Raw genomic sequence first — 24,563 nt, 5'->3', positions numbered from 1 at the left:
CTAGACACAGACTTCACAAGAAAAGGAAACTATAGATCAATATTTCTAATGTGGAAATACAAAAATCTCTACAGAGTACTAGCAAACAGAATCTAGCAACATATAAGAAGGGTTATATACCTTGGCCTAATGACATTTATCCCAGGGATGTAAGGTGGGCCAACAAGTCAGCAAATGTAATATACCACTTCAATGGAATGAAAAAAAAAATCTTACATGATCATCCCATCTACACAGAAAAATACTCTGTTGACAAAATCCAACACCCTTTCCTCATAAAAATACTCAAACTAGGAATAGAAGGGAACTTTCTCAGCCAGATAAAGGGCATCTATGGAGAACCCACAGTGGAAAACCTCATAGTTAGCGGCAAGAAGATGGAATGCTTTTCCTTTAGGATCAGAAACAAAACGGGAGTGTCCACTCTCCCTACTTCTAGTCAGTATTGTAGGACAACATAACATGGGCTTTGGAATCAAAGTCCAAGTCTACCAGTGCTGGCTCCATTAATTTCTAGTTGTGTGGTTTTGAGCTAGATGCTTAGCCTCACTGAGCTTGGCAGAATATTCCCTTCTACACAAGGAATGATGACCATAATCTACCTGGAAGGTTCTTGTGTAGACAGAATGAATATCAAGCTTCCAGCTCTGAGCTGGGCATATGGCAGAAGCTCATAAAATGTTCTCTACCCTTTCTTGCTCTGGGTGCTCAGCTTCATCTTGGAGAAAAGAGAAAGGGGTGGGCGAGAGGGTCAGGCAGATGGGAGGGGAGCTAAGCATTTCTAAGAGCTCTAATTCAGGGGCAGAGGCCAGGCTGGGAAACAGATCAGAGGCACCCTTGGTGGAGCTGCCTCAGAGCCAGCTCATTATGCGGAGCCCTGGCTTGAGCTGCCAGCAGAGAGTCCTGTTCTCCACTCCCATGCCCGACAGCCCTGGCCAGCAGCTCGTCTTATGTCCCCTGGCAGGAAAGCTCGGTAGATGTTTAGAAAGCAGATTGTCCACACTACCCTGATTTTGCAAAATAACAATTCTCTCTGGAACAAAAAGCCTCTTGGATGAGGGAGAGAAGAACACTCGGGAGGCAGAGCAGTCACAGACGGATCCAGGGATGGCCCCAAAGGGCGTTTGTGTGCACAGGAGCAGAGATGCTGGGAGGGGGAGGAGGTGGGGTGAGCACAGGGGTGGAAGGAGTGAGCCATCTGGCAAATGTCCTGCTGGGCTGGGCCCTGCGGTCTGCATAGGTGGAGTTCAGGTTTAACTTCTGGAAATTGGGACACAGAAATAGTCCTGGGGTCCACCAGGATCTCCACATTAACTCTGTGAAGCCGTGTAGATTTGGGAGTTGTTCTCTGAGCTTCCTGAGCGGGTTGTCTTCCTCATTGTAAACACGAAAGGGATGTACATTTTAGGTACCATGAGAAGACTGGGGAGGAGACAGTGACTAATGAGTGGCATCTGTTGCTCCGCCCAGAAAAACCTCCTGAGGTATCTGAGCCTGTTCCCCTGGAGGACAGGAGCAAATTCCTTTCCACCTGTGATGCCTCTTATCACTGTTGGGTTCACCCCAAGGGCTGAAGTCAAATCTGGGGTGTGCAGAAGCTGCATCCCCCTACCCCCACCCAGGGCTGTCTGGCAGAGTCCTAGCCCCTCCCGGGAGCTGTTTGGAGCTTCTTCCAACTGAGTCACGCTCAGAGGTTGTTCTCTGAGAAGAAGGTGGGAAGGGAGAGCAGGGGGAGGTGTTAGAATGCGAAGCTGCTCTGTTCTTTCCTTAAAATTTCTCTTTGCAGCTTGTGACAGTGCTTTCGCCGCACAGAGTCAGAACATATAAATGGACCAGGGACTCACTGGGTTCTGCAGCTGGTGGAGGAGAATTGACCAGGGAGGATCGAACATGAGATTCTTATGTTGCCACCCTTGAGCCTCTTTTCTTGCTGATTTTCAGATAAAATCATCTCAGTGACATTGCACATGTAAGACCCTTGAGGGTCAAAACATTCAAACAGATATTTAACATGCCTTAGGACACACACATGGCATATTATAGAAATTGCACTGAGGTGTCTACCCTGAAGAAATCAGAGTCAACTTGAAATGACCATCTGCTAAGAAGAATGAAAAGAAGGCCGTGGCAGGGAGAAGTGAAGAGCTGGGCTGTGCTGCATGGGAGACATCAAGTATCCTGAGTTGAAGTCGGGGAGGGAGGGAGGGAGGGAGCTTCAAACTGAGCGAAGTCAAATGGTGGAAGCCAGCAAGGTGCAGTTGGTTTGGGAAAGTCCCAAACTGGGGTTGGTCTGAGAGTATGGATGTGGGTGCAAAGCTGGATGGGAGGATGGAGGTGACCCATGGAGTGTCTAGCATGGTGAGCCCAGCTCAGTTGTGCTGCATGGCTGCCATGGATGGCCTTGGGGACCATGCCCAGGAAATTGGTAGGCAGTGGGGAGCTACTGAAGGCCTCTTTGGAGAGGATTTGTTTGGTCTGATGTGATTCATCGATGGAGGCAGTTTGACTTTACGGTTTCTGGCCTGCATCCTGGAGTCGTTGAGCCCACCACTTACTAATGGTGGGGCCATGAGCATGCTTTTCTTCAGCCCCTGCTTCATCTGTACAATGCAGAAGTGAATTGTGGCCATGCAGGGAACTTGGGAAGGGTAAGAGGGACAAAGCATATAAAGAGCCTAGCTCAGTGCCTGGTACCAGGCCAGGGCTCAGCTGTGGCAGCTCATGCTAATAGCTGTTCTAAGGTGATGGTTGTCGCTGGTGGGGTGGATGGGCTTGAAAGAGAGGGGTGCAGGCTGGGCCATGCAGGCAGTTGCTGCTGGCATGCAGATGAGCATTGCCAGAGCCTGAATCGGGACCAGAGGGACCAATGATGACTCAGATGCTGGGATGGAAGGGCGAGGATGTGATGGTGGGAAGTGGGGCTGCAAAAAGCAGGAAGAGTTGTCTGGCAGTGAGGGTCCTGGGCTGGGGCAGTGGGGAGGAGGGTTAGAAGAATACTAATCCCATGTTGGGCATTTATTGAGTGGCAGGCTCAGGCACATGTTGCAAATTCATGGTCAAGGTTAGGGCTGGAGTGATGCACTCAGCCGGGGCGGAAGTGTGATGCGGCACAAGTTGCTGAAATCACCCAGGGAGAGAGAGTAGAGGCAGAAGAGAAAAATGAGGTGCATAGACTCACAGGGAGGAAGGAGGAAAGTTATGAGAGGACATAGTCACCCAAGTGGGAGAAGTCTGACCAGGAAAGGGTTGAGAAGGATGGGGATAAAGGCGGGGGACAGGGCAGGTGAGTCCCAAGGACGCGCTGCTAGTACAGTGGAGAGGAGGAGCTGCAGAGCCAGCAGCAGAGGCACAAGCATGTGGGGCTTGGCCTGTGACTTTATTTATTTATTTATTTAGTACTGGGGATTGAACTCAGGGCCTTGACACTAACTACATCCCCAGCCATTCTTATCATTCTTATTTATTTATTTAAATTTGAGACAAGTTCTTGCAAATCCACTAAGTTGCCCAGGCTCTGTTCAAACTCATGATTTTCCTGCCTCAGCCTCCCAGAATGCTGGGATTCGAGGTAGGTGGCACCACACTCGGCCCACCCAGACCTTCTTTTAAGATGTTTGATGCTGAAAAGAAGGAGTGACTACAGAGTGAGGTTATAAGGAACAAGTTTGAAAGAAATGTTTACAGGGTATGGGTCTCGGAGCATTTTTACAGGGGAAAAAGTAAGAGGGTGAGGAGAAGGAGCTTGAAGATGCAAAGGGAGGAGACAGTTGTTGGAGTCAAGCTCAGAAAGGAAGGGGAAGGGGTGGAGCCTGCGATTCAGGATGCAGAGTAGCCTTGGAAATGGGGAGCTGTGCGTCAGAAGCACAGTGAGGAGGGGAAGAGATCTGAGTGGACAAAGCTAGGAGATGATGTGAGAGAAGGTATTCAGAGAACGAATGGGGCTGTGAGGTCAGGGTTGGAGAGAGGGCTTTGGAGTAGGGTGAGATTCATGGAGAAGATTTGGACCAGGAGAAAAAAGCTAGGCACCGCCTGGGGGTGTTGACAGCAGGACTGGAGTTCAGTTGATTGGAACATTTTTTTTTGGTTGAGCTGATGAGCAGGCAGATATGTGTGTATATCCATACCTGTACACATGTATGTTTGTGTGTGTGGTTCATTTTTCCCATGAGTGTTTGGCAGTCCAAGCAAGAGAAGAAAGAAGTGGCTTACGTAGAGCTGGAAACTGGGCCTGTCTGGTTCTTCAATGGGAACAGGCAAAATTTTACTTAACACCTATGTATAATAAGGGACAGAAGATGAGAGACTGTGAAATGTGCATTATTCCCATTAACTCGTTTAATCCTGTAACAGCCCTGTGAGGGAGGCCACATTAATACTCACATTTTGCAGGTGGAGAAACTGAGGGTCATAAAGGTATGATGACTTGAATGCCATCATCTGCAGAATAAGGCCAGGGTGGAAACTGACACCAGTGCATTTGTGAGAACTGAGCATTTTCTCCTGCATCTCGTTCTCGGGGCTAATTAAACAGGAAAGGTCAACGTTGACTATTGGGTCAGATGAATCAGTGATCAGAGTTTTCACACCCCCCCCCCCACGAGAACAAAAATTGTGCCACCGCCTGTCTCTTCCACCTCTTGGAGGTAACATGTGTGGGAACTTTTCCTTCCTTTTTCTTTTTTTAAGGCTGTCTGCTCAAATGCACAGGAATTGACAAATTCTAATGAAAGTCTATTTTGGAGGGAGTGCTAAATTATTCAGAGGCAGGCACAAATAGACTGTCTCCAGCAGTCCCGACTTCCTGTGTGAACCTGCAGAGGTCAGTTTGTGGAGCCCTGTAAGAGTCTGCAGATGAGGCCCAGGGCTGGGCTGGGGGACAGCTGGTCGGGCTTCCATCCGCTGCCCAGGAAGCGGGTACCCACTGAATGCTGTCTGGAGGCTGGAAGTCCAAACCCTCCACCCTCCGCGTGTCATGAAAACACAGCCACTGGGTGGAGCTTCTTTGTCCACTTCTCTGTGGGTGTCAGCTTGGTGTGTGGTCCACAGGAAGCTGGAATTCCTGAAGTGCATTTTATTGGTGATGGCATTGGTGGCTTTGCATACTGACAGCCCAGAAAGGTGCACTTGTGCAGGAGGGCTTTCTGCAGGATGGTAAAAAAAGCGAGGAGTGGCTAGGTGTGGTGTGCATGTCCGTAATCCCAGCGCTCAGGAAAGGGGGGGGGCAAAAGTTTGAGCCCATCCTGGGCAACTTAGAGACTTAGCGAGACCCTGTCTCAAAATAAAAACATGAAAGATGGGCTGCAGATGTAGCTCAGTGTGAAGGCGTTGGGTTCAATCCCCGGTATTGGAAAAAACAAAAAGGAAGTCATGTTGGTATTTCTCCAAACGTGTCTTCCCATACCTGTCTGTTACTTTCTTTTCACTGCTCATTTTTTTCTTTGCCAGGAACCTCCCTTCTCTGTGAGGATGTTGCTGTACAATTCAGGGCCTCCCCAGCACTGCTGTGGTTCCAGGCTTGTTGGTGGCAAGAGTTTGAGGAGTGGTCAGAACAGCAGGCAGTGGCAGGGTAGTGCAGTCTGACCCAGGGCACTGGAGGGAGTGCAAGGGGGTGTTCTTTTTTAAATTTATTTTTTGTTAGTATATGTTTGCAATACATGGTAATTACATTTGTTTTGGGGCACTGGTAGATATACATTTTGAATCTTGGTCATTTTGACTCTCAAGGGCGTGTTCTTTAACAAGGATTCCAGGACACCATGACCAGCAAAAAATACAACAGACAAAACAGCAAAACCCAAGTTTAAAAAAACAACGACAAAAACTGCCCCTCCTTGACCATTCCTTCTAATCTGAAGGGAAAATATTTCCCTGTTGATTATTTACTTTTCTGTTTAGATGTTTCTGGGCTCCATATAGGTCTAAATCTTTTTTCCTTCTTTATTGCCTCCCAAGGAACGTTTTTAGACATTTTCCCCACTAATTGCCAAACTCTTCCCCATCATAAAATTTGATTTCCCACCCGGGTGAGTGGTGCACACACTGTAGTCCTGATTACTCTGAAGGCTGCGGCAGAAGGATCACTTGAGCCCAGGACTTCTAGACTAGCCTGGACAACATAGTGAGACCCTGTCTCAAAAAACAAAAAAAAGGGTCGGGGATTTAGCTCAGTGGTTTCACCGCCTGCTGTGCAAGTGCAAGGACCTGAGTTCAATCCTCGGTACCAGAAAAAAAAAGAAAAGAAAAAAAATAGCACAAATGTGTTTATGAACCATGACCCTATGAGAAGCCAAACCATTATGGTATTTAAGACGTTTTTCTCCTTAGCCCTTTATCATCCCTCTGAGACTTGATTTGTGGCCCTGGGCAGCAGTCATCCTTTTGAGAGTGCACGGTGCTCAGCACCTTCACCTTTACTCTCCTCCCGCTCAGATCTTCCCGCTTAGGGGGTTCTGGGCTTCTTCTCAGTGGAGCCGACCTACATGGTGGGGTGGGGAGCATGAAAAATAAGCTGGGTATGGTGGTGCACAGCTGTAATCCCAGCTCTCTGGAAGGTGGAGGCAGGAGGATTTCAAGTTCAAGCCCAGCCCGTATAATTTAGTAAGTCCCTGTCTCAAAATTTAAAAATAAAAATTAAAAAAGGACTATGGATGTAGTTCAGTGTGAAGGCCCTGGCCTTAGTCTTCAGTATTGGAACAAGAAAAAAAAAAAAAGCAGAAGAAAAGGAAAGAAAGAAAAACAGTAAAATCTTTATTGTGTTGAGCAAATGCTTGATGGTCCATTCTTTCTAATCTTCAAAGCAACCCTGCAAGAAAAGTTTTCATTTGAGAAAGCTTAGGCTCGGAGAGGATAAGTCATCATGAGCATGCCATGTTGTAGACATGAAGACCACCTCTGATTTGAAGGTTAGAGCCTCAGGGGTAAAGGGCTTCTTCCTCATGAGGGCGAGGGAGAGGCCGTGGTGGGAGGAGCCGAGTGTCCACCAGCCTCTTCTTGTGTGCTTGTTGCTCTCGAGGTGGTTAATCTACTTAGGTCATTTAATTCGTGCCCCTGCTCTGTGACATGGAGGAGATGTCCCTACTTTCAGAGACCAAAGGTGGATTTGCAGCGATTCTTTTGTCCATGTTCACAAGGTCAGCAATTCATAAAGTCTAGGCTATAATCCCCGTCTGCCCTTCTTAAAACACTTCTGTCTCTTTTTAGGCTCCTGGCTTCCCCTTGAGGAGAGTGAGAAACACCACAATTGTAGCTTTCCCACACCACCAGTTTCTTATGTGCGAACACCCCTTCCTCTTTTGAGTAATATTTATTTATTGTACATATTAATGGCATTTACTGTGACATTTTGATACATGCATGCAGCATGCCCTGATCAAATCTACCCTCTATGTTCCTGTTGGTTTTGCACAGTTAGATATGGTGATAAATATAAACCACAATGGTTTAAAAACTTTGTATAGGTTACTGTCTTCACCCATTACTATCTTCACAAACACTTAGGCATCTGGAAATCCCAAGTTGGATGCCACTGGTTTCTGAAATGCCAAGGAGTGCATTCCCTGGCGATGACACAGCAGGATGCCTTTCAGGCAGTCACATTGGGCACAGTGTGGCTTAGGCTCAAGCCTTGGAGGAGTAGGGAGAGACAGAGCAGGCAGCAGGCTGCTGGGAGGATCGGTGCTGGGTGACTGCATCTGATAGCTGAGCACAGGAGTCAGGTTGTGGGCCTCTCGTTCCCCAGGGGCCTTGCTATGCTCCTGGGGAGAGAACCTTTGTGTTTGTCTACCTGTGCAGATCCCAGCCAGCAGAGCACAGTGGGAGGGCCCAGCCGCCAGGAGGTTTTGTCTGGGCTCAGAATGGTGCAGTGGAGCTAAGACCTTAGGAGCAGTTGTCAGGGGTCCCCTTACATCTTCCATGAGGCCTGACCTGACAGCTGGGCGGGGCCGATCCTTCCTTCCTTTCTCTGGAGAAAGGATGCTTTGGGCTCCGGCAGGTGAATTGCAAATGCCTGATTCAGTTGTCAGCATGTCTGTCTCTCAGGAGCAGGAACGGCTGCGTCCTATCAGGAAGAGGTGGAGGTGGTGACAGTCAGGGTTGGCTGGCTCTCCTGCCCTGCTGAAGAGATCTAGAGGTTGGCGCGTGGGATCCAGAGAGGCCGTGATAGAACGGAGGGCAGTGGCTCTGGCTGAAGAAGCACCAGGGCTCTGAGAGGCCTGCTTGTTCCTGCTCCCCTGCTCCCAGGCACCTCACTCTGCCTGGGGTTTGGCAGACGAAGGGAAATTGGAGAAGACAAAGGCAAAGCAGAAGTGCCTGGGAAGCGTATGTGTGACGCAGCTAGAAACCAGGCTGGCAGTCACTGAGCCTCAGTTTCCTCAGCTGGGAGATGAGCGGATTGGGACTGATAACCTCTCAATCCTGTTGAAGTTTTCTCCCTGGATCTATTAATTCTTTCAGATGGTTTTTATCAAAAACTTGAATATGTCCATGGGACCCCCCTCCAGATTCCAGCTACCAAACACTTCACTAATAAGTGTTTAAGCCACACTCATAACAGAATCCAGCTGGCTCGGTCTTTTGAAAATTGTGTGATTCTGTATATGAGATTGGAATGCCACACGAAGGTGGCAAAGCAGCATTGGAAACTATTATTTACTCTAACTTAGAACTAGATTTACAATGGATAAAGCAGCCAGCAAATAACCAATACAAATGTGTGTCACGAATTAGATGGTGGAAAAATTACGTATGCACTTATGTTTAGACTCAGAAATCTAACTTCTAAGATTTTATTTCCCAAATTATAGTGATAAACAATGTGAATACACACACATTCACACAAAGTTATTAATTGTTGCTAATTTCTTCATTGGAACACATCAACTATGTTTAAGTGCATAGTGGTATTCAGGATAAAACACGTCACTGGTCACATTTAGAAGATTTATTACTTTTAAAACTGGTAAATAAGGAGAAAGGATCAGGTGTTTACTCTGCCTTTCTTATACAGATTGTATCTCAGGACACTCAGTAGAGGAGGGGAAGTTTCTCTTTATACAGATATTCCAGCTGATACATGAAGGAGTGATAGAATGTTTAAATCTAAATTGCAGAGTCTAGAAAATGTTCACAATAACAGTTAACATCACTAGAAGAAAGATAATAAGAGTTTATGTGTCTTTTGATAGAAGTATCATAATACTACCTATTAAGTAGCGATGAACAACAGCAGAAACAATAACAAAAACCTAGCCTGAATCTAAAGAACAGCACATCCAGGAGAACTTTCTGTAATGAGATAGTGCTCTGTATATGCGCAGAACATACATGCAGTCCAATAGAGTAGCCACTAGCTATGTGTATATGTCAAGCAGTTGAAATAAAGACTCGAGTACCTGAGGAACTGAGTTTTACATTTTATTAAATTTTAATTAATTTAAATTTAAATAGCCATAAGTGGCTGTGGCCTTCTGCATTGGACAGCACAGGTCTAGAGCTGCCTGGAAGACAGGAGACAAAAGAACATGTTAAAGGACACCATAGGAATGCAAACAAAATGTAGTTTATGGAAATTAGGTGGCAAACCATCTGGCTCATCAATAAATAAGACACAACAATAAAAGAGAGTTGGAGAACATAAGAGTCATTGATGATTAGTGACACCCACCAGTTACAAGCTCCAGAAGTCATTTGGGTGCTGATTTCAATAAATAAACTAAAAACTATGATGCAACTGGAAAATGTAAACCTTGATTATATATTTAAAGGTGCTAAAAATGATTGCTTTTAGGTGTAATAATGGTACAGTTATTTTAAAAGAATCCTATTCTTTTAGACATACTACTGATGTGTATATAGGTAAAACCACATGATGTTGGGATTTGCTTCAAAATCAGTCCAGTGGCTGAGTTAGGGGGCAGAAAGTTGGAGAATTGAGAGAGAGAACAGATGATGTAAGAATGGAATAATTGTTTTTTTTTACATTGGTACATTTTTAGGTATACAATACATTTACATTTCTCACTGGGAATTGTACCTTTACATGATGCATCTTTTTATTTTTTCCCCATTCCTAGCCCTCCCTTCACCTCCTCCACCCTTCCCTATTTACAAAGACTTTGTTTCCATTTTTTCCATTTCTCATAATTTTTCCTTTCCCCTGCCCCTCCCACTTCCCTGACCCCTTTGGACCTTTTCTTCCTATTTTGCATTATCGATTATTCATTCTAATCATTGGTACATTTTAGGTATACAATAGAATGACATTCATCATTGGAAATTTGCACCTTCGCATAGTCTCTCTTGGTTCTTACTTCCCCCCCTTCCCCTGCCCTCCCTTCAACCCCTCCATTCCTCCCTATTTACAAAGACTTCGTTTCCATTTTTCCATTTTCCCATATTAATACCATTCCCTTCTTTCCTTTCCCCTACCCCTCCCACTTCCCCTTCCCCTTTGCCCCTTTTCTTCCTGTTTCACATTATCTATTATACCTTTTAGTCCTTATTTACACTTTCAGTTTCTCACACTAGAGAAACTATTCGGTATTTATACATGTGAGTCCTATTTATTTCACTTAAGAGTATCGCCTCAGTGTGCATCCATTTAACTATAAATGTCTCTATTTTCTAATTTTTTATGGCTGAGTAGTACTCCATTTTTATAAAAAACCCCACATTTTCTTTATCCAGTCTTCAGTTGATGGGCATTTGGGCTGTTTCCAAGTTTTAGCTATTACAAACTGTGCTGCTATGAACATGGGCGCACATATATCCCTGTGGTATGATTCTTTTAATTCTTTGGGGAAGATCCCCAGCAGGGGAATAGCTGGGTCAAATGGGACTTCCAGTCCTAGTTCTTTGAGGTATCTCCATACTGATTTCCACAGTGGTTGCACCAGTCTACACTCCCACCAGCAGTGGAGCAGGGTTCCTCTTTCCTCACATCCCCGCCAGCATTTGTTATTGGTTGATTTCATGATAGCAGCCATTCTTTCTGGGGTGAGGTGGAATCTCAGCATTGTTTTCATTTGCATCTCTCGAATGACCAGTGATGTTGAACATTTTTTCATGTATTTATTTGGTATTTCTGCGTCTGTCTGAGAAATGTCTGTTCATTTCAGCTGCCCATTTTTGGATTGGGTCTTTAAATTTGGGAGGTCTGATCTTTTTAAGTTCTTTATAGATTCGAGATAGTAGACCTTTGTCTGAGGAAGAGCAGGTGAAGATTTTTTCCGAGATTGTGGGTTGTCTCTTCACACTGCTGGTTTCTCTTGCTGTGCAGAAGCCTTTTAATAAGAAGAGATCCCATTTGTTGATTGTTTGTGCTAGTTTACAGGCAACTGAGGTTTTGTTCATAAAATCTTTTCCTACACCAATGTCTTCAAGGGTTCTACCTAACCTTTCTTTCAGCCGGTTCCGCGTTTCTATTTTAATATTTAGATCTTTAATCCATTTTGATTTTAATTTAGTGCATGGTGAGAGATATAGGTCTAGTTTTAATCTTTGTTAAGTTGAAACCCAATTTTTCCAGTACCATCTATTAAACAGGCTATCTTTCTTCCAGTGAGGGTGTTTGGCTCCTTTGACGAAGATGAGGTGGCTGAGTGTGTCTGGAGTTGTTTCTGCATCTTCTAATCTGTTCCACTGGTCCTCAGGTCTGTTTCTTTGCCAGTACCATGCTGTTTTTATCACAGTGAGTGACTGTTCTCTTTGGTCTCCACCAACAGCACAGAGAACAGGCTGAAAAGCAGCTTCTTTTGTACAGTGAGCTCCCTGGACCATCCAGGACTGGGTTTGGGGCATGCGCCAGATATTTTTGTGTTCACAACACTATTTTCTGCCAAAGGCAGTCCTGTGTTCATTCTGAGCAAGCTTCTGGAAGGCCTCAGTGGCTGTTTATTTCTTCTGTATTAAGTGTAATAGGATGGGCCCTTCATTAATTATAGGCTTTCAGGGAGTTGATAAACATACGGAGAGATAGAAGTTTCTCTGCCTTCTGATGGCTTCAGGCACTAAGCAAAAACCTGTATTGCTCAAATGAACATATGTTAACACCAAGTTTCTCCACACTTTCCCCAGCTTCTTTTAAAATAGAACTATTACTGTGATGGAAGCTAGAAGGGCTAAGCACTAAGGTGGTAGAATTTGTAGCTAGGAGTGGCTTATAATCACTCCTTTTTCTAAGCCCTACATCTGGGACTGGCTACATTATTTGGGGACCTTTTAAAAAGAATTGTAGATATTTTTTGCATCCCACTCTCAAGGAATTTGCTTTCTTAGATCTGCACTGAGGTCTGAAAAACTCTAATTTTGAAAGGGGTCTTAGGGGATTCTGATGCCTGAGTTTGGGACTGCTAATGATGGCAAGTTTGTTCTAGACAGGGATTGAAGTTTTTCTATTCTTTTGCTGGCATCAGTCAAGGTCTTTTGTGTGTAAGGGCATGCTTTTCTTCTGGAAGTCTTGGAGTTTTCAGGAGCATCTTTGCAGTTTGCTGTTCCAGCCTACTCCCACTCCATGTAACAGGCCAGTCGGTCAAAGTGTCCTGGTTGAGTACAGACAGGTCCTGCTAAGGGCTGGCTCTGCCACTTACCATCTTGGAGACTTAGAGCACATTGCCAAATTCCTGTCATTCTCACTTTGCTTATCTCAACAGCGGTAAGAATAGTAACCGCCCAAGGAGCTGCTCCAGTGAAGATTAAATGAAAGCTTATTGCCTGGCACACTGTGAGTGCTCAACATGTAGATGATGTTACAATATTATTATTATTTTCCTGAAGGTTCAAGTTGTCAAATAGGTTTTTTTTATGGTCAAAGGCCACATTTGCTAATGTTTTTCTGCCAAGGGAGATTATAGAAAATTACGTTCAATGAGATGAATACTTTACATGCAAGCATAAGCCTGACACTTTCTTGCAGAAATTTGCAGTAAAGAACAAAGGGGCTCACAGTGTCAGGGTAAGGGTTCCTCAGATCTCCTGGGCTGAGGAACAGCAGAGAGATGAAATGTCATGTGGCTTTTGCAGGAATCCCAGTGCAGGCTGGATGGTGGCAGGATGGTGGCTGGACCCTCTACGGAGCTCGATGTGACTGAATCCCACACTGCATGTAGACAGTGAAAGAGTCTGAGATTTCTAGCAGACGCTTTCAAAGGTCCCCCCAACTTCCTGTTTCTGCTGATTCTCCACCGCTACCTGTTGTAACACCCTTCTTCCTGCTGCTTGCCCTGAGCCTTGCTGTTCTGTCTTTTCTCTCCCTGCTTTCTTCTTTTTTATGTTTGGTACATCCAGTTTATTTCAAGTGAAGAAGTTTACCTACCTTGTTTGTTACTTTTTCTCTTGCAGACTCATGTTCTTGGGGTATCTGTTACCCCAAGTGGCATTTCAAGGGATTTTCTAAAGCAAAGACAGTAACTTTCTGAAAGGAATTATGCTGCTTGATCTTAAAGTGATACTTATTTGCTATGTCTTTCCAAGCTTAATATTCAAGTAATGAGATGCTGAACAAATATGGGCATGATAACATGGGTGTTGATGGTGATGTTAGTAATGAGAGACTAAGTGGATCCAAGAGACATTTAGGAATGATGAGAGGTCATGGCAAATTGATCATAGAAGAAAAACAAAAGGAAGGAGATGGAGAAAACATTTATTGAATGCCAGTATCTCATATATTCCCAATAACAATCCTATTCAAATTGGTTTTATCTCAATTTTCCAAGAAACTGAAGTTCAGAGGGAATAAACATGCCCAAGATGACTCAGGCAGTAAATATGAATGACCCAAGATCCAAGCCTGTTGCGTTTTAAAAACTCATGTCTTTGCATTATATGCTTAATCACTTAATGCTATTACCATAGGGGACAGTAACATCCATTGGAAAACTCTTTAGTCCAACTCTTACTTGAATCTAACTGTGGACAAGATAATTTTTGATGAAAGTAAAACTTAGGATATAATTTTATTTTCTTACAAGCTACAGTTTAGATCTTGATGTAAATTCTTTGTTATACGGTTTCTTCAAAACCTGCTGCCCCTACTGCAAACGAGGCTCCTCTTACGTGTAAGGCCAGGTCTGGTGGCTGGGAAGTCCAGGGGGACTGATGTCCTCAGTGTAGGTGCTGTCCAGGGGCACACTGGGCTGCCTTACTCTTATGGGAGGCATTTAAACAAAGACTATGGGACTTGTTTAGTTGAGATATTGTTGTATTCCAAGAAGAGTCTTGTACCCTTTATAGCATAGTATATTCCATTCATGTGGCCAAGGATAACTGGTCAAGCATCATTTTCTGTTTCTTCTTCCATTCTTTCTTTTTTCTTCCTTTCTTTTCTCTTTCTTTCTTTGTCTTTCTCTCTCTCTCTCTCTCTCTCTCTCTCTCTCTCTCTCTCTCTCTCTCTCCCTCTCTCCCTCTCTCTCTCTTTCTTTCTTTCTTACTTTTGGGACAGGGTCTCCCTTATATAGGTCAGCTAGCCTTGAACTCACTATGTGGCCCAGCCTGGCCTCAAACTCACAGTGATCCTCCTGCCTCAGCCTCCCTAGTGCTGGGATTACAGAAGTGCACCACTATGCCTGGCTCAAACATTATTTCTACTTCATTTTTGGGGAAGACAGAATACTGAGCTTTCTTAATATGTTTTTATACATTCTCTTTGTAATGGAAATTTTTATTTACTCTAGCAATGTTTGTTGGTCCCTCCAGCAGACCATATATATTTTACTTTGAAGAAGCTGGATAATGTTTATACATCTGCAGAAACTAGCTGGAGGAATTGAGATTCTTAGCTGATATATTTCTTTAAGAAAAACATGAAAGGGTAAACACAACACTGCTGAGGTATGGAGACTGCAACGTGCTCAAATGTACTTTTCCTTGGTGTTCTTGGAGCAGAATTTAATAGTAAATGTGTATTTCCTGACATTAGTGAATATACTGCTCCATATCTCTCTGGCTCTTGAGTTGATGTGTTCACAGATTTTTAAGCATTGGCTCATTCTTCCTCAAATAGATGGAGGCTGGTAACAAGTAATGAAAAAAATTGAAAACTAGGGAAATGACATGAAATTTTTCCTTCCTCCTTGGTATAAACCTTCTTAATAATTGATGTGCACATCTTTTCTAGTGGCCAATGGCCTTTCTTTAAAAGGAGATAGAACATGCATGAAGCTGAGAGAGACTTTCTGAGACTTTCTGTGGTCAGCTCTGCAGCCTTGATCTCCAACTCGCTTTCCAACACAGGGGCAGCACTCACACAAGGACACACTTCTCCCACTCTAGTTTGTGTAGCTGAGCCTTCTTTGGCTGCTGGTCTGTCTGTCTCTCCCACCTAGGAAGGCTCTATGATTAACTCTGGTTTATTTCTGCTGGGTTAATTAATATATACATATAAGTGGTTGCTGCTTCTTTTTAAGGTGTGACTAGAACTGGTTTTCATGGAACACACTTGGAGCTTAAAGCAAATGTTGCATCTGGCTTTGGGAAACATCCACAGTGAATAACAAGTCAAAGCTACTTCTACCGGTGGAGTCCACCAGGGACGAGTTTATGATGAGTCAACCCAAGACCCCATCTGGGCTCACTGTGGGCATTGGAGGATGGTGAGCACAGGGGAAAGGGCCTGTTAATTTACATCAGTCAGTCTTGAGTCTGATTCTGAATGCCAGCCTATAGTGAACAAGTCACTCAGCCCCTCTCAGTCTTGTTTGCTCATCCACAAGTAGGGCACAGAAAGGCTTCTTTGGACAGAGTTGACCTCTACAATGTCTGGGAAACTTCTGAGACTTGTAACTCAATTCATGCACCTACAGTTTAGCCATGGGCAGTCATCCCATTAGACTCTAAGCTCCTTAGGAGGAGAGACTGTGCCTTATTTCATTTATGTCTCCAATGCCTAGCAATAGTGGGGCCTTAATTTACTGAAATAATGAAAAGTGAATTGGTCTTTGATTAGTAATCACTAAAACAGTGCAGTGTGGCTAGTGCTGGGTGTGGACAACTTTCTAGCTCTGCACTCCTGCCTGAGGGCCTTAGAATGCTGAGATCATAGGTGTGCGCCACCAGGCTCGGCTTCTTCCCACTCTTGCATCCAGAATCTCTTTGCAGAAGGTCTTCAGCTTTGGGAATGTGTAAGCCACAAACACTTTCAGGTGATTTATTTTCTGCTTGACCAGAAACCTTTCCTGAATATCAACATGCATAACTCAGTGCTTTCTGGAATGGAGGAAGGGAGACTTTAATATCTTAAAATATTGTATACATAGCGCCTAGGAGGCAAGTGGTTTATTTGGGTGATGTAAACCGGATAGAGTAGCAAAATCATGTATCTTTCTGTCACTCCTCCAGAGTCATAGAACCAGTAGGAGATATATCCATACATCTGTATATATTATCTATCTGCTACACACATGTACATATATACTATTACATATATATATATATGCCATAAATAATCACACCTACATCTTTACTATAAGGAGTTTGCTCACATAGTGTTGGAGGCTGACAAACTGAGATCTGCAGTAGGCAAGCTAGAGACCCAGGAGAGCCCGTGTTGTGGCAAAAGGACTAATCCCAGTCCAAGTCTGAAGGCAGGAAGACTGATGTCCCATTTTGAAAATGGTTGGGCAGAGATAGAGAATTTTCTCTTCCTTCTTTTTTTTTTCTTTTAGACAAGGTCTCCCTGTGTTATCCAGACTGGCCTCAAACTCCTAGGCTCAAGTGACTCTCCTGCCTCAGCTTCCTGAGTAGCTGGGACCACAGGTATGTACCACTGCATCTAGGTAGAGAGAATTCTTTCTTTCAGCCTTTTGTTCTATTCAAGGCTTCAACGGATTGGATGAGGCCCACCACATGGGCACTCAGCTGTACTCCATCTACTTATCAGAATGTTAATCTCATTCAGAGACACCCTCATAGATATGTCCAGAATGTTTGACCAAATATCTGGGCACCCTGTGGCCTGATCCCACTACCATGGAAAAAGGCATGGTCACTTGGTTATCACTATGGGCAGCTGGAGCTGAGTCCTGTCGGATGCTGGGAGCCAGTGTGAAGCAGCTTAGTTGGTCCCACTTCCACTGTCACTGATTGTGGGCTGCTGTGGAGTTCAGGTCCCTTACATTTCTGTCTCGCTCAGGCTGGCAGAGGGGCTTTGAGCAAAGGAAACCTGCAGGCAAAGCAATGTAAGTGGTGGCAGTGAGGAGCCCAGCTCTCGAGTAGGAAGATCATCTGCACCAAGCTAAAAAGGTCTGCCGTCCAGTTCAGTATATGCTTTTGTATCCTCAACAATTTTAAAGCTGGAGATTGATCTTAAGTCTGAGACACTGACACTGAGAAACTGACATTGAGGACTTGTTCTCAGAAAAGAACTTGTGCTCTTATGACATTTTCTGTGGGGACAACCTACAAGAAAGGAATGGGGACCCTGTGAGGAGAATCTCAAGTGACTGAGTTGTTGACTTGACAGCTGGAATCTCTGGGAGCTGAGGCTCTAGGTCTCTGTCATGTTCAAGTTCAACCTTGGGCAGTGTGGTGTGATCCAGTGTCTTCAAATTAGGTGTCTAAGTTTTCTTCGTTGCTGAGACAAAATACCCGACATCTAAAGTCAAAGGGGAAAGGTTTATTTAGCTCACAGTTTATAGATGTTTCAGTCCATAATTAGCTGGCTCCAAGGCAGGGTGGCACATGGCAGAGGGGGGTCATAGAGGAGAAACAGCTCATGGCACTGACATGGTAGCAAATGCAACAAGGGAACCTTAGCATCATCTTTCTGCCCTTTTTATCTTATCCAGACTGGAGGTATTAGGGCAGTGCCAAACCAGTCTGTGTACTGATTTAGTAATCTCATGGGCTTAATCTCAGTATCACACACTGTAGATCCAGCCACCTCTGAAAAAGCCACCTGTGACCACATGAGGCTTTGGGGGGACGTCTAGACACAAGCCATAACATGAGGAAACCAAGGCTCAGGCAGGAATTAGGTCCAAGTTACAGAGCTGGAAAAATCACATAGAGTTGGACCCAGGGCCATGTGGCCATAAAACCAGCACCCTTTCCTTAATACCTGGGGCCCTTCCCAGGGAGGTGCACATGAACTAATAGTGGCATAATTATGTACTTGAACTAACTCACCCAGGCCGTGGCAGCAAGTTGTTCTTCTGATGGGGGAATGTGTCACACTGACACTCTGCCTCCCTGGCCCCCCATCCCAGGCAGTATTGGTATGGTCTTGTGTTTGATGCTATCCAGCCAGCTCCTGCTGGGTTGACCCATACTCTTGATCAATTGATGATTCTCCTTGAAGCACAGGAAGTCAGCTGGTAATATTTCACTTAGAATAACAAACTGTGAACAAAACTTGGCTCTCTTTTATCCTTCTGTTGTTAAAGTTAATACACAAAGGGAAGCACAGTGCTTCTCCTTGTTTATCATCACATCTGATCCACAGTCCTACTGAAGGGAGGAACACCTCTCTGTATTTGCACAGGAATGGGCATTTGACCAAAAGGGGACAAATCTGATTATATTTTCTGTACTGAGCTTTTAGTTCTGATGCTCTGAGAGGCTGAAATAGTCACACTGGCCAAACATTCTGCAGAATTAGGTTTGAGCCTGAGATACGGGGGCACAGGGGAGCCTGGTGGATGCAGAGAACAGACAGATGCTTGTAGGGAAGCAGAGATGAGAGTCCAGATGGCTCATGGGAAGGGATTTGGAATCCTGCATCCCCATGTCTCCACTCCGTGGCTAGACTTTCCTCCCCTCGGGTAGTGGAGTCACCCGGTCATGCTGAAAGACCCCTGCCCTCACATGGCTTGGAAGGGGATGTGGGTTCCTCTTCACACACCCGATCCTCATCAAGATGACTTGGGAGGAGCCCGTGGCTTTGACCACAGATGCCGCCTCACCACATGCAGGAAACTTTGCCCAGAATGGACATGGAGCACTAGCAATTAAGCCTGCCTGGGGAAATCCAAGCTCAGCATAGATCTGGCCCAAACCCTCAACCGAGACAAAGCCACAACCATCAAAAGGGAGGAACATTAATGGTGACACAGAAGAGTGGATTCCAATTACCAGGTGGTTTCTGTAGAAGAGGCAAAGTGCAGCTTGATCATTTGGCTCTCATATCCTTAGGGAATTGTGATTTATTTGTTAATTTAAAAAGATAGACAACAGGGCCGGGGATTTAGCTCAGTGCTTGCTGCACAAGCACAAGGACCTGAGTTTGATCCCTGGTACCAGAAAAACAAAACAAAAAAACGAAGCAAAACAAAAAAGATAGACAGCACCCCAAAGCCCTAGCACAATCAGCCTGAGACTACCAAGGGCAAATCTGTGGCCCAGTCAGCTCAGATTTATTGGTCTATTTCCACGATGGAAACATGACCAGAAGAATTGTGGGGCATCTCACCAAACCCAGGAAAAGACAGAATTAATCTGGAAATCTTGGGACAGATAAAATCTAGGTGAAATGAAAATAAAGCTACAAAGCAAAGCACTGTTGTGCGTAAGGGGGTCGATGTCGGGTCCAGACGGTGAATTGAACCCCGTTTGTTGTTTCCTTGGAAACGACCAAGTTAAGATCCATGTGAATGTTGTCTTCAGATTCAGAAGCCCTGTACCGGGAGCTGGACTCCAGGGCTGGAAACTGAGGCTGCTGCTCTGTGGCAAAGTGACTTGGATCCTCCAGGGAGGGTGAGATGTTTCACTCTTACTGATAAAATTTCCAACAGTGGCATTTCTAACAGTCTCTGGTTTCAGAGATCAAGGCTTTTCAGGATGCAGGAAAACAGTAGTTACTCAAAATAGGCAATAATGTGCAGTGTGTTCTTGGGAGAAATATTGTTTCCTTTTGCTTTGCTTTTTTTTTTTTTTTTCTATGCCTGTTATCCCATCCTGAAGAATGGCTGGGTGACCTTTGTCTTTCTCAGTCTGAACTAATACTTGCTTTCTCTACATTTTGGGGGACTCTTTGGAGGAGAATATGGAGTTAATGCTCTTCAATTTTCCAAAACTTGTGAAAATTTGTAACTATCCTAAATGAGCTCAGGCCATTACCAGTGTTTGGAGGGGAGCTGGGTAGGGCCTGGCAACCTTGTTGGTATTGTGGCTAGGATTTCCCAGTCCTGAGAGGTGACATTTCACAGGGCATTGTCCCTGCCTTTGAGTCTCTTGGGTTCCACTTTCCTGTTTTTATTCTATTATTTACTTAAATTTTAAGAAGCAAATTCACATCTTGTACTGAAATAAACGCATTATAAAATGAAACCTGTAGTCACTATCATAAAAGGGAAAATAGTATGCCTTGCATAATTTCACAGTAACCATGGAAAGGACATAAACCCCACCAGGATTGGTTTTCTTTCTAGATTATTGCCTGTCAAAATGCACAAGCTTGAAGCTCTCTTTGCCTTAGAAAAAGTGGGCAGGGTATGGAGATTATTAGCCAATGTCAGGGCAGTGTTAAACCACATAACAACAGCATCAGACCCAGACATTCTCCATCATATAATCAGAAAGATGAAAGAGAGTTAAAAGAAGAGTCTCACACCAGGCACCTTGGTCCATTAGTGGGGCTGTAATAACATGCCCGTGGCTGGGCAACTTAAAAGAAATTGAAATTTGTTTCTCCTAGTTCTGGAGGCTGGGAAGTCCAAGATCACAGAGCTGGCAGGTTTGGTGTCTGGTGAGGGATCTCTGCCTCCCAGTTGGTGTCTTGTTTCTAAGTCTTCATGTGGCAGAAATAGCAAACTCTGGGTCCTCATGTGGTGGAACAGACGGAAGGAGCAGGCAGCTCTTCTAAGCCTCATTTGTAAGGATATCAGTCCACTTCCTGAGGATGACTTAATCATTTTCTCAGAGGTCCCACCTCAATACATCATCGTAGGGGTTAATACATGGATTTTGGAGGAGCACCTATGTTCAATCCTGGGCACCAGGATTTGGTATTAAGGCTGTTTGGTTATCTCCAAATCATCCAAGTGCTCACACAACTGTGTATTCCACTCTCTTAAAAACTGGCATTGTGCTTCAAGGGCACTGGCTGCACAGTGAGAACGCCCAGAGTGGAATTAAATGCCACCACTTTAGAGGTGTGTGGTCCTGGGGCAGGTATATAGGTATTTAAGGCTCACTTTTCTCAGCTGTACAATAGGCATAGTAATTGTTGCTATCTCTCATGGTTGCTCTGAGGATTTAATGAGCTGATCCATGGAAAGCCATTAGCCTGGTGTCTGTCAGACAGTTTCCACAGATGTGAGCTAGGCTTCTGAGACAAGCTCGAGTCCTGTCTGTCCCCTTGTAAAGAAAGGGTATTACTAGCCTTGCTTCCTTCCCTAGAGTGGCAGGAGAGGCCTGGGATGAGCACTGCTGACTTCTTGGAGAGAAGTTTTCTTGGACGAGGTCAAATGGTGAGTGTGCACCACCGGGAAAGGCTGGAGAGACCTGGGACTTCCAGTGTCAGAGGAATGTGACTCTGTTGGTAATAAAGGCCACAGACCCAGAGCCTTGTTCTGTGCTTTCCCCAGTGACCTTTCTTAGGGGCTGAGGATGAGTCTGTGGGGATTTTAGTCCTCACAAGTTGTGGGGGTTGCACCCAAGATCCCCAAAGCTAAATGAGCTCTGGAGTTGAAAGTGGGCAAAACATTTTCAACACAAGATGAGTTCAAGCTCAGAGAAATCAAGCCAGAACCTTAAAAAAATGGCAAGCAGGGACTCAGGAGCCAAAGCCAAGTCTGTGGGAGAAACAGTGGCAGAATGGGGGCAGGCTAGTGACGGGAGGAGGTACCACAGGTGGCTGCTCACAGCCACGGGCCGTCCATCACTCATGGCTGCTGGCCTGGCTCAGACATGCAAGGTCAGCTTTCATCCCTTCCCGGAAATCTCAGGTTGAGTCAGGGTCAGGCAGGTGTAGACCCATGATCAATTCAGAGTGAAACCCAAAACCCCCAGAGCATCTCGGTCTCACCTGAATCAAACCCTGCCTGGCAAACCTCCAGGGTATAACATCTGTCAGCCCTTTGTTCTCAGGCATCAACTGCCCTGGGGTGTGAGCCACATGGAGAACCCCCTACCTCCTTTATGTGGGCTGCGAATGGAAATTTTTATGTTTACATAAAGCATGGGGATGCTGTATTTGGAAACGAAAGGCTCAGATAAACAGGCATAGACAGAGCTTACTGCCAGGGCTCTCTGTGGCTGTACTTGACCCCAGCTGTAGGCTCAGCAGGTGAAAGATAAGGTTAAGGCCCTGTGCTTGTCAAACACTGAACTCATAGAGAAGGCTGGAGAGGGAGAAGCAGAGCAGGATTCAGAGAGGATTTTCTCTTTTTTCTCATGTCTATCTCCATCAAAGTCTGAAAGCATGTCCTAGGGGAGCTGGGTGAAAATCACTCAGGGTGCAAGGAGATGGGTGGTTTGTGAGTTTGCTCATCTCTTGAGCATCCAGGAAAAAGGCAAGAAATCTGGAGAGGTGTGCTGGATCATGGAGGGTTGGCTTTGGAACCATCATTTTGTTCCTCATTTTCCTTTTCTTCTCTTCCTTCCGGTCCCACTTGAGGGGAAATGTTAACATCTCCTTCATTTCTCCCTGGCTACAGCATGATTTTTGCCAGAATACTAACTTTAAAAGTTTTCTTTGTGACTCTGTCTTGATAAAAAATAATAGAAACAGACATTTTGATGCTTACAATGTGCTAGACACTGTTCTAAGTGCTTGGCATGTTCTAGCTCACTTATTCCCGAGACAGCACTGTGATGTAGGCGCTGTTGTCTTTCGCGTCTTAGAGGGCAGGAGTTGAGATGTGGAAGTTACTGCACCTGTACCAAGCCATGGAGCTGAGTGGCAGAGGCACGATTTGAACCTAGAATCTAGATGAGGACTCTCAGCTCTCCTCCACGCTGTCTGTGGGATGAAAGCCAAGTTCATCAATCTGTGTGCTCAGGGGTGAGTCAACTTACTTCTCTACCCCATGCTTTAAAAAAATTTTTCCACTCATGAAAGATGAAGCTTGGACTCTGGTCCTTCTGCTCCTATCCAGCTCAGACTCTGGGATTCTGTGGTGCCCGCACAGCACAGTGTGGTCTAGGTGAACACAGAAGTGATTCTCCTCTGCCTTACATCTGATGAGATGTGATTGCCTGTGGCTAATGAGCACAGATTTGGAGTCAGAGACATGCGTGTGGGCACCTGTCTTAGCTCTCTTAATCCAAATTTCACACTTGAGTCTGGGTGGGAGGGGTTCCAATGAGACTGGGAAACCTTCAGTGATCCGAATGGGGCATGATGTTGTCAGATTCATTGTGCAGAGGGATCACTTTGGGGTAGAATAAAGGAAGGATTGGAAGGAAACAGTGTCGGAGTGGGGTGGGCAGCAGTTAGGATGCTGTTGTAGACGTGGGGGTTTGTAGTTAGTGCTCTGACAGGGTGCCTGGCTGGGCTGGCAAGTGAGTGTGTGAGTGTGTATGTGTGTGTGTGCGTGTGAAGTAGGGTAGTGATTAAGGCCTGGAGAAAGGACAGCCTTTCTTCCTCCTCTTCCTTCTTCCCTTCCCTTCCCTTTCCCTCCTTTCCTTTTTCCTTTCTCCTTCCGCCCTTCCTCACTCCCTCCCTCTTTCCCTTCTATCCTTTATCTTCAGGTGACTTATGATACCTAATACAATGTAAAAGCTATGTAAATAGTTGTTATACTATATTCATGGAATAAGGACAAGAAAAAAATCTGTTCAGCACAGATGTACAGTCCCCTCCCCCCGCCATGTTTTCAGTCTTTGGTTGGATGAAGTCGTATGTGCAGGTTGGAAGGGGGACCGTATGTCTCATCAACAAAAAGGACAGGACCGGTGTCACAACAACATAGATGAACTCCCAAAACACATGCTAACCGAAATGAGCCAAACACAGAAAGCAACAAAGGGTGTCATTTCATTTATATTAAATTCCTAGAGAAAGCCAGTCCTCTAGAGATAAATGCTTTCTTGGGGGCTGGAATATGAGCAGAGATGAACTGCTGCAGGGATGGGGGAAATTTTGGGGATGGTAGAAATGCTTTAAATTTGAGTCATGGAGGCAGGTGCACAATGGTGTAAATTTACTACAACTTATCAGATCTAGAATTGAAATAGGTGAACTTCTTGAGTCTAAGTTATACCTCAATAAAGCTGTTTTCAGTTTAGAGCTTTATAAAAGGAAAAGTACAAAAATATTGGTGTAGCATATGTTTCCTTAAGCAAGTCATGAAAAACAAATTAAGAAAAACATATTTGACATAAAATTTTTAAAAATTCATAATTCAAGACATTTAAAGTGTAAACAACTCAAATAATAGATTTTGAGAAGCATTTGAATCATTTTTGAGCAATAAAGACATAATCTATTATGCAAAAACCTCAGGAAAATTACAGGAGTCAAAAATCTTATCTCAAATCAACCAAGATATTCACAGATAACAATACAAATAGACAATACAATGAGAAAATTTCTTATGTAGCTATGAAGTGAAAATTTAAACTGCAAGTTACCTTATTTTGGAAAATCTCTAGCATTTGGTAATGCACATTGTGGAGGTGTAAGAAAT

At 44.6% G+C, this 24,563-nt stretch overlaps 1 protein-coding gene across 5 annotated transcripts in view; it reads left to right on the top strand.

Moving 5' to 3' along the window:
- Window positions 1-24,563, top strand: part of Sv2b (synaptic vesicle glycoprotein 2B) — a 190,797-nt gene that overhangs the window by 21,735 nt on the left and 144,499 nt on the right. For 2 of the 5 annotated variants that reach the window (XM_087188358.1, XM_087188357.1), the window contains one exon: window positions 16,659-16,749. The exons of the other annotated variants lie outside the window; for them this stretch is intronic. The gene's annotated coding sequence lies outside the window, so the exon portion shown is untranslated. The remainder of the gene's footprint in view (window positions 1-16,658; window positions 16,750-24,563) is intronic. 5 annotated transcript variants of the gene reach the window in all.

The sequence above is a fragment of the Heterocephalus glaber genome, unplaced genomic scaffold, assembly GCF_053883595.1.
Source record: "Heterocephalus glaber isolate CG9 unplaced genomic scaffold, H.glaber_assembly_v1.0 deba00001531, whole genome shotgun sequence".
Taxonomy (NCBI): Eukaryota; Metazoa; Chordata; class Mammalia; order Rodentia; family Bathyergidae; genus Heterocephalus; species Heterocephalus glaber.
Note: the sequence above shows the minus strand (reverse complement) of the source record. Positions and strands in the feature narration are given on the sequence as shown.